Here is a 10700-nt window from a genome sequence, read left to right as displayed (position 1 = left end):
CAGGAGTTGGGTATGGGTCAGACCTGCGCCACATACAGCAACATGAGCGTCTCGCATCTGATGACCAGGTTCTTATCCACAATGGAGAGAGAATGCTGCTCCCATAAACTCAGTTTATGGTGTACCCTGGCTACTTGCTCCTTCAGGTAGTCTGACCTGAGCGTGAAAGGGACAAAGGATCGGTCAGCCCAGTTCCCAAATAACATGGCCTCACTCTTGCAGTAGTTAACTTTGGCTCCCGAGGCCAGTTTGAACTGGTCGCAGATGCTCATCAGTCTGCGAATGGACAGCGGATCCGAGCAGAAGACGGCGACGTGGTCCATATACAGGGAGGCTTTGACCTAAGTGCCTCTGCTGCCTCTTATGCCCGCATCCTTCCTAACGGATTCAGCAAAAGGTTCGATACAGCAAACAAACAAGAGAGGGGAGAGAGGACAGCCCTGTCTGACTCCAGGATGGATCGGGAAACTTTCTGATTCCCACCCAATGATTGAGACTGCACTACTAACGTTTGTGTAGAGCAGTTTGATCCAATTGCAGATTCCCTCCCCAAATCCCATTTTGGAAAGCAAGTCCATCATGTATGTGTGCGATATCCTGTCAAAAGCCTTCTCCTGGTCCAAGCTGATGAGGCAGGTGCCCATCCTCCTGTCCTGTACATAGGCAATCTTATCCCTGAGTAGCGCGAGTCTATCAGAGATCTTCCTGCCGGGTACAGTACAGGTCTGGTCAGGGTGAATCACCAACTCCAGAACAGACTTGACCCGACTGATGACGACTTTGGACAGAATCTTGTAGTCAACATTAAGCAGCGAGATGGGCTGCCAATTTCTGATTTCCGCTTGTAGATCAAGGTGATGATGCCTTTCCTCATGGATTCTGACATGCTGCCTGCCAGAAGCATACTCTCATATACTTCCAGCAGGTCTGTGCCAATCTAGTCCCACAGAGCCGAATACAACTCAACCAGTAAGCCATTGCTTCCGGGAACTTTACTCGTCTTGAAGGACCTGGCGACGTTTGTCAGTTCATCCAGAGTTAGTGGTTTTTCCAGTCTCTCCCTCATACTGTAATCGAAGACCTCCGTGATAGATGACAGGAAGGACTGGGAGGCCGTGCTGTCCGTGGGCTTCAGGTCGTACAGCCCAGCATAAAAGGATTTGCTGATCCTTAGTATGTCAGACTGTGAAGACGTTACCGAACCATCCTCTTCCTTCAGGCTGATCACAGAGCTCTCTGTGTGTACCTTTTGGAAGAAGAAACGCAAGCACGTCTCATCCTGCTCAATGGAGCGGACTCTGGAACAAAAGATGATCTTCGAGGCCTCCGTGGCAAAGAGCGAGGCCTGCTGGCTCTTCACCTCTTGGAGATCCTCCTTGACCTCTACCCCCATCAATTGTAGCTGGAGCAGATTGTGCATTCTTTTCTGGAGTCGGGACATTTCCCTCTGCCTCTCTCTCGCCCTCTGAATACCTTTGAAGAAAAAGAACCTCTTGAAGTTCTCCTTGAACGCCTCCCACCAGTGCACCGGAAACTCAAAGAGGAATTTCACGGTTCTCCAACTTTGTAATCCCTTTAGAGATCCTCAACGTTCTCTGGGATTAGCAGTGTAGCATTGAGCTTCCATATCCTCCTGCCAACCCGCAGGTTGTCCTGTAAGTGACAGTCGGCCAGTAAGAGGCAATGGTCAGAGAAGAACATCAGCTTAACGTCAGTGGAGCTGACCATGAAAGCACAGGACACAAACAGGAAGTCAATCCTGGAACGGGCTGACTTGTCCGGTCTTGACCAGGTGTATCTACGCTGCGCTCCATCTACAGGGTTGAAGACGTCGTGCAGCTTGGCATCTTTTACTGCTTTCATTAGGAATCTGGACGTAGCGTCCAGTTTGCTGTCGTCCCTGCCGGATCGTCCAGCTGTGTTAATGATGCAGTTGAAGTCACCGCCTAGAATGACCGGTCTGGATGTTGCCAGCAGCAGTGGGAACTGCTGGAGGACCATCAGTCGCTCGCGACATTGAGCAGGGGCGTACACATTGATCAACCGGAGCGCAGCATTGTTGTACATTACATCTGCTGTGAGGATGCAGCCGCGTACCACTTTCATAACTTCAGAGATGATGAGGTTGCCTCCCCAGCAGAATAATCAGGCCAGAGGAACAAGAATCATTTCCCCCTGATCAGATTGATGCAACGTGCGGCCACCATCGCAACCATTGCCTGTAGGCGCTGAGATGCGGTATTCCAAACTCCTGCAGAATCAACAGGTCAGCTTTGACCTTGGCGAAATAGTCTAAGGTTGAAACACATCGCGTAGTGGATTTAATGCTACGCACGTTATTCGAAGCAATCTTTATAACCATTTTAAAGTTGGGTGTTGCTTCCCACACCAGCTGTCCTTGCTAGTCCCAGGCCTTGGGTATGTTCCTGCATACCCATAGTGTACACAAGCTGTTTCACATTTGTTGGGCTCAGAAACCCCTCCTGGTTACTCATAGTGGGTTTGTTCCACTGGGGTGACATCAGGGGTGGGGGGTTCTTGTAGGCAGCAAGGTCTGGGCTGTCCTCTGCTGGTGGTGTCTTTCTCCTCTGTTCCTCCTCGAAGACAACACTGCTCCCGACTTCCCGGAGCTGGGGTGCGCTGGGCCCATCATAGCCTTTTTTTTTTATTCATTCATGGGATGCGGGCGACGCTGGCCAGGCCAGCATTTATTGCCCATCCCTAAATGCCCTTGAGAAGGTGGTGGTGAGCTGCCTTCTTGAACCGCTGCAGTCCATTTGGGGTAGGTATACCCACAGTGCTGTTAGGAAGGGAGTTCCAGGATTTTGACCCAGCGACAGTGAAGGAACGGCGATATAGTTCCAAGTCAGGATGGTGTGAGACTTGGAGGGGAACTTGCAGGTGGTGGTGTTCCCATGTATTTGCTGCCCTTGTCCTTCTAGTTGGTAGAGGTCGCGGGTTTGGAAGGTGCTGTCTAAGGAGCCTTGGTGCATTGCTGCAGTGCATCTTGTAGATGGTACACATTGCTGCCACTGTGGTGGAGGGAGTGAATGTTTGTTAATGGGGTGCCAATCAAGCACCCTGGATGGGTGTCCTGGATGGTGTCGAGCTTCTTGAGTGTTGTTGGAGCTGCACCCATCCAGGCAAGTGGAGAGTATTCCATCACACTCCTGACTTGTGCCTTGTAAATGGTGGACAGGCTTTGGGGAGTCAGGAGGTGAGTTACTCGCCTCAGGATTCCTAGCCTCTGACCTGCTCTTGTAACCACGGTATTTATATGGCTACTCCAGTTCAGTTTCTGGACAATGGTAGCCCCTAGGATGTTGATAGTGGGGGATTCAGCGATGGTAATGCCATTGAATGTCAAGGGGAGATGGTTAGATTCTCTCTTGTTGGAAATGGTCATGGCCTGGCACTTGTGTGGCGCGAATGTTACTTGCCACTTATCAGCCCAAGCCTGGATATCGTCCAGGTCTTGCTGCATTTCTACACGGACTGCTTCAGTATCTGAGGAGTCACGAATGGTGCTGAACATTGTGCAATCATCAGCGAACATCCCCACTTCTGACCTTATGATTGAAGGAAGGTCATTGATGAAGCAGCTGAAGATGGTTGGGCCTAGGAACTGCCCTAAGGAACTCCTGCAGTGATGTCCTGGAGCTCAGATGATTGACCTCCAACAACCACAACCATCTTCCTTTGCACTAGGTATGACTCCAGCCAGCGGAGAGTTTTTCCCCGATTCCCATTGACCTCAGTTCTGCTAGGGCTCCTTGATGCCATACTTGGTCAAACGCTGCCTTGATGTCAAGTGCAGTCACTCTCACCTCACCTCTGGAGTTCAGCTCTTTTGTCCATGTTTGAACCAAGGCTATAATGAGGTCAGAAGCTGAGTGGCCCTGGCGGAACCCAAACTGAGCGTCACTGAGCAGGTTATTGCTAAGCAAGTGTCGCTTGATGGCCCTGTTGATGACATCTTCCATCACTTTACTGATGATAGAGAGTAGGCTGATGGGGCGGTAATTGGCCAGGTTGGATTTGGCTTGCTTTTTGTGTACAGGACATACCTTGGCAATTTTCCACATTGCAGGGTAGATGTCTAGTAGCTGTACTGGAACAGCTTGGCTAGGGGCGCGGCAAGTTCTGGAGCACAAGTCTTCAGTACTATTGCTGGAATATTGTCAGGACCCACAGCTTTTGCAGTATTCAGTGCCATCAGTCGCTTCTTGATATCACGTGGAGTGAATCGAATTGGCTGAAGTCTGGCATCTGTGATGCTGGGGACTTCAGGAGGAGGCCGCGATGAATCATCCACTCAGCACTTCTGGCTGAAGATTGTTGCAAATGCGCCAGCCTTAACTTTCGCACTGATGTGCTGGGCTCCCCCATCATTGAGGATGGGGGTATTTGTGGAGCCACCTCCTCCAGTTAGTTGTTTAATTGTCCACCACCATTCACAGCTGGATGTGGCTGGACTGCAGAGCTTAGATCTGGGCGGCACAGTGGCGCAGTGGTTAGCACTGCAGCCTCACAGCTCCAGGGACCCGGGTTCGATTCTGGGTACTGCCTGTGTGGAGTTTGCAAGTTCTCCCTGTGTCTGCGTGGGTTTTCTCCGGGTGCTCCGGTTTCCTCCCACAAGCCAAAAGACTTGCAGGTTGATAGGTAAATTGGCCATTATAAATTGTCACTAGTATAGGTAGGTGGTAGGGAAATATAGGGACAGGAGGGGATGTTTGGTAGGAATATGGGATTAGTGTAGGATTAGTATAAATGGGTGGTTGATGGTCGGCACAGACTCGGTGGGCCGAAGGGCCTGTTTCAGTGCTGTATCTCTAATCTAAAAAAGATCTGATCCGTTGGTTATGGGATCGCTTAGCTCTGTCTATCGCATGCTGCTTACGCAGTTTGGCACGCAGATAGTCCTGTGTTGTAGCTTCAACAGGTTGACACCTCATTTTGAGGTATGCCTGGTGCTGCTCCTGGCATGCCCTCCCTCACTCTTCATTGAACCAGGGTTGGTTTCCTGGCTTGATGGTAATAGTAGAGTGGGGGATATGCCGGGCCATGAGGTTACAGATTGTGGTCGAGTACAATTCTGCTGCTGCTGATGGCCCACAGAGCCTCATGGATGCCCAGTTTTGCACTGCTAGATCTGTTTGGAATCTATCCCATTTAGCACGGTGATAGTGCCACACAACACGAAGGACGGTATCCTCAACGTGAAGGCGGGACTTCGTCTCCCCAAGGTGTGCGCGCTGGTCACTCCTACCAATACAATCATGGACAGAAGCATCTGCAGCAGGCAGATTGGTGAGGACGAGGTCAAGTATGTTTTTCCCTCGTGTTGGTTCCCCCACCACCTGCCGCAGACCCAGTCTAGCAGCTATGTCCTTTAGGACTCGGCCAGCTCGGTCAGTAGTGGTGCTACCGAGCCACTCTTGGTGATGGACATTGAAGTCCCCCACCCAGAATACATTTTGTGCTCTTGCCACCCTCAGCGCTTCCTCAAAGTGGTGTTCAACATGGTGGAGTACTGAGTCATCAGCTGAGGGACGGCGGTAGGTGGTAATCAGTAGGAGGTTACCTTACCAGTGTTTGACCTGATGCCATGAGACTTCATGGGCTCCGGAGTCGATGTTGAGGACTCCCAGGGCAACTTCCTCCCTACTGTATACCACTGTGCCACCACCTCTGCTGGGTCTGTCCTGCCGGTGGGACAGGACATACCCAGGGATAGTGATTGCAGTGTCAGGGACATTGTCTGTCAGGTATGATTCCGTGAGTATGATTATGTCAGGCTGTTGCTTGACTAGTCTGTGGGACAGCTCTCCCGACTTTGGCACAAGCCCCGAGATGTTAGTAAGAAGGACTTTGCAGGGTTGACAGGGCTGGGTTTGCCGTTGTCGTTTCTAGTGCCTAGGTCGATGCCGGGTGGTCCGTCCGGTTTCATTCCTTTTTATTGACTTTGTAGCGGTTAGGTACAACTGAGTGGCTTGCTGGGCCATTTCAGAGGGCATGTAAGAGTTTTTTATTTTTTTTATTTATTTAGAGATACAGCACTGAAACAGGCCCTTCGGCCCACCGAGTCTGTGCCGACCAACAACCACCCATTTATACTAACCCTACAGTAATCCCATATGCCCTACCACCTACCTACACTAGGGGCAATTTATAACAGCCAATTTACCTAACCACATTGCTGTGGGCCCTGAGTCACATGTAGGCCAGACCAGGTAAGGACAGCAGATTTCCTTCCCTAAAGGACATTAGTGAACCAGATGGGTTTTTACAACAATCGACAATGGTTTCATGGCCATCATTAGACTAGCTTTTAATTCCAGATTTATTAATTAAATTCAAATTCCACCTTCTGTTGTGGTGGGATTCGAACTCCTGTCCCCAGAGAAATTCCCTGGGTCTCTGGGTTACTAGTCCAGTGATAATACCACTATGCCACCGCCTTCCCCTTCTTCCAGTGCCCCGGAGCTGAGGGCCTTTATCTTTCAGCTCCCTTGAGTTATGCTCCTTCTTTTGCAGGTGCCGTTGTTTTGGCCCTTCCTCATCCAATGAGCTGCTGTAGTCTGTCGCAGATGGTAGCCTCCTCTTGCCACTGGTTTGGGTGGTGGCCTGTTCCTTTATCGGAGGTTTCTTTTTTGTGGTTTTCCTTTGTACCACTTGCCACTGACCAGTTTGTCCGTCTGTTGACTCCTCCTCCATTGATTCTGTCCGTGGAGGAGGGGTTTCCATGCACGGGATAGGTGTTGGATCACTGGTTGCAGCTGCCTCCCCTTTCTTCTCCTTCTCAGGTAGACTTTCCTCGCTGCAGGGAGGATTGCTTGTCTCCTTCCCAGCACTAGACGCATTCACCGTTCCTTCTTCCGGCCTTTCCTTGGACCTTGCCACCTGAGCATAACTGAGGCGGCGTTTGGAACAGGTTTTCTTTTTAAGAGGTGACCTTCCCCACTGCACAGGTTGCAGCACTTACTCTGTTTATAGTCCTTGGTCTGATGGCCTTCCTTCTTGCAGCCAACTGTGCTGCAGTTGGCTGCCACGTGACCAGGTTTGCCACAGGTGTGACAAACTCTGGGCTGCCGCGCAGAGACCAAGAAGCCTCAACTTCCCCCGATAGCAATGCTGGAGGGAGGATGGATGATGGCTCCATTGGCATCGAACTTCAGGGTCACCTTGACCTGACACTTGCTGGTCCAAATCCCAAATGGGTCCTTGACATCAGTGCTGCTGCCAGCCACCTCGACCTACTTGGCGAGGAAGGTGAGTACCTCGACGACAGGAACATGGGGGTTAGAGGTGAATTGTCACCACCTGGTCGCGTTGCAACAGCACCGTGAAGAGCGGCTCCACTGTGAGGATCGACAGTGGCGCCTGGTTTCCCTTCTCCTTGAACACCTTCAGGAACGTGATGCATCCTGCCACGTTCTTGAACGTCACGTCGAAATATCCATTGCTGGGGAAGTCCTGCAGGCAGAAGATGTCTGCAGCTTGGAATCCACAGCAATCAATAAGGATTTTCTTAATGAAGAAGGCTCGGTCTATAGGTGCACCTCCTTCGTTATCCTTCACCACCACCTGAACAGGGTTACGCACTCCCTGGCCTGAAGCTCTAGAATTAGTTACAGCTATTTTACTCAAAACCTACCTAGAACAGGATCAAAGGCCACTGATCATGGTTTCTCCCCTGCCAGGTAAGGAGATGTCCTTGTCTGGACTGAAATTTTATAAACCAAATGCTACATTTGCTGGAATAACTTTTTCAACCTTGGTCATGTCCTAAATTACCCATTTTGGTTTGCCTAGGTTTCTGACTTTAAAAAAACGTGGTCAAAATGTAATTAGGAAAAAAACACATACAAATGTTAAAAATTAGAAACAAAATAGTTTTTTAAAAAACATGCCATGATTGATCCTTTTAATTCCTGCAACTTGTTTTTGCTGTGTTTGGGCATTCTGGTACTATGCAAATCAAGTATCTGACACAAACAGAGAGTTTCTGCCATGTTAATTTTTAACTGATCTAATGTCTGATTAGTGAACGTCATATACAAGCTTGGTTGAAATCTAATTAAGTCTTTAACTTATTGAGGTCACAAGTCAGCATTTACGACACAGATCATATAATATCAAAAGGAGCCTGTGTCTCAGGAGCATCCCTTATCAAGTTCAAAGCAGTGAAGTGAGTGAAGTAACAAGGTGTAAGTTACAGAGTATTTCAAGATACAGAGTATTTCCAGTGCTTTGTAGATTAACAAGTTTTTTTTTAAAAAAGAAACCCAAAAGATGACAAGAGTCAATCAATTAAGTCCAAACTCTGTGAAGCTTGGTTAAATTTGGTACAGTATTTTTATAATGTGTCAAGTTTGTGTTTGTGGAGTGCTACAGTATAAATCCCCCTCCTGCAAGCTTGAAGGTTTCAGCCTGGGTTTACACTTAAAAATGGCCATTGAGTGAGGCACTGGAAACTAACTGATACCTGTGGAATCTCAACACTGCAAGGAGTCAATGGGGGATGAAATTCAACTTAAACAGGGTCAAAAAAATGGGTGCTAACAGATCACCTGCTCATTATATACCCCTTAATTTTTTTTACAAAAGGAAGATCAGACAGGGTGTATAAGAGGTGACCATTTTGTTATTGCTTGCATTATATTTCACCCCTAATGTCTGTCAAGGCAAGAGAAGAAAATTGGTTTTGCGGGAGGGGGGCTTCTAACATTCCAAGAATGTAAGTTAGCATTCTTGACACTTGCTGGTTTTATTTCCCATCCCCCCCCCCCCCCCCCCCCCCCCGCCCCCCAGAATCTTAACTCACATTTAAAACAGATAGATGACAATTTCCATAGGCAGACTGAGTTTTTGAACTGAAACCAGTATCTCTGAAGGCCTGGTATACATTTACTGACAACAATCAACACAGTCTGGACACCTCCCCATTCCATGCTGCTCTTGCTGTAATGGAAGTGATATTGGTCACTGTATACAGTCAACACCAGACACTAAATATACAACCCAACTTGTATATCTTGTCAAACCCTTTCATCTTTGAGCTGCAGCTTCCGATTCCACCACCAACCCTAGTTTACTATCATCTGGCATTATCTCTTTGCATTGAATCATAGTAATTTATGTAAATCGTAAATAGTGGTCACGGTAACAAACCTTGAACTATCCCACGCCTCCTGAATGCCCTACTCAATAGCCCCCAAATCTGCTAAAGTCTGAATAGCCTCCACTTCCCAAAGTGCCCCTAAATAGTCCCCATCCCCCAAAATAGCCCTCAATAACCCCAACCCACCAAGTAGCCTCACCCCCAAGTAGCCCCCAAACCATCCCTCTAACCCCAGTGCCCCTCAATAGCTCTCATCCACCCTGAACCCACCCCTACAGTACACTCAATAACCTCCACTACCCAGTGCCCCAATAACCCCACCCCCAAAGTGCCCCTCACCAGCCCCAATCCATTAAGTGCCCAACAGCCCCCAACCCCTCTAAATTTCCCCTCAATAGCTCCATCCTTAGTGGCCCTCAATTGCCCCCCAAAATACCCTAAAGAATTCCTCAATAGCTCCAATCCCTCCTAAAATGCCCAACAGATTCCACCCCCAAAGCACCTCAATAGCCCCAATCCCCCTCATCGTACCTCTCAATAGTCCCAATCCCCTACAGTACTGGTACCACCCACAACTTAACTCCTCTAACGTCTACTCATTGCTCCTCAGAGAATATTTACGAGTGTGATTCAAACGTTAAAATTACTACGGTTAATCGCATGTGAAAGTTAAGTCTATGGAACAATGGCCATCTCCCCTCCTCCACCCGATACTTACTGCTGATTCCGCCCAGGAGCCTGTACTGCGCGCGCATCGAGGATGCCTGCCCCACGTGACCCTGCGACGGAACTGTGCGCCGCTCTAATCTGGCCGCCGCGAACGACCAATTCTGTCCCTTCGTTCCACTATTTGTTCAACGGTCCGCGGTGGCTAAGTGCCGCCGCCATCTTAGAGGAGGTTAATTCCCGGGTGCCATCGCCGTAGCACTCTTGGCCACTGAGGTAAAAATCAAACAAGTTTGATCCATGTAAATTAAGTATGATCGGTACAGTGGTGGACTTGTAAACTACTAGGTGCAAGCGTTGGAAATCAACAAGGAAGTTAGGAAAATAAGCAAAACAAACAGTCTGGAACACTTTACAGCCTTTTGAACTCAACATTTTGAGTTCAATAATTTTATATCGTAACCTCTACCCCCATTTCGTTTTGTGTTTATTTGCTGGCTCTTTTCTTTCTCCTGTTTCTTAATTCCTTTCTTTTGTGTTCGGCAGCTGCTATCTTGCCATTCACACCGCCTCTAGATACATCATTTGTTTCTTTACTTGCCCCATTACCACTGCCTTTGGCCTTGCACCGTGAAACGTTTTGTTACTTAATTTCTCCTGCCCTCCACCCTATCACAAACATTCCCTTTTGTTATGCTACCCACTCTTCCCCCTTTCATTTGCTCAAAACCTATTACATTTCTAACTCTTGCAATTCTGATAACTTTTCAAATCTGTAACCTTTTAACTCTTGTTTTTCTCTCCACAGTTGTTTCTGAGTGTTTCCAGCATTATTTGTTTTTACTCAATAGCAATATCACCAGATTGTAGTCACTGCTTCTATGCTTGTCTTCCATTGTCACTATCTTGT

General features: G+C 48.5%; 1 protein-coding gene across 3 annotated transcripts in view; it reads left to right on the top strand.

Annotated features, from left to right (window-relative positions):
• Window positions 1-9901: 9901 nt before the first annotated feature.
• Window positions 9902-10700, top strand: part of fam204a (family with sequence similarity 204 member A) — an 88076-nt gene continuing 87277 nt past the window's right edge. Inside the window, exon 1 of one of the 3 annotated variants that reach the window (XM_068052989.1) lies at window positions 9902-10066. The gene's annotated coding sequence lies outside the window, so the exon portion shown is untranslated. The remainder of the gene's footprint in view (window positions 10067-10700) is intronic. The other 2 variants (XM_068052988.1, XM_068052987.1) reach the window with 2 other exon arrangements.

Source organism: Heterodontus francisci, chromosome 20, assembly GCF_036365525.1.
Source record: "Heterodontus francisci isolate sHetFra1 chromosome 20, sHetFra1.hap1, whole genome shotgun sequence".
Lineage (NCBI taxonomy): Eukaryota > Metazoa > Chordata > Chondrichthyes > Heterodontiformes > Heterodontidae > Heterodontus > Heterodontus francisci.
Note: the sequence above shows the minus strand (reverse complement) of the source record. Positions and strands in the feature narration are given on the sequence as shown.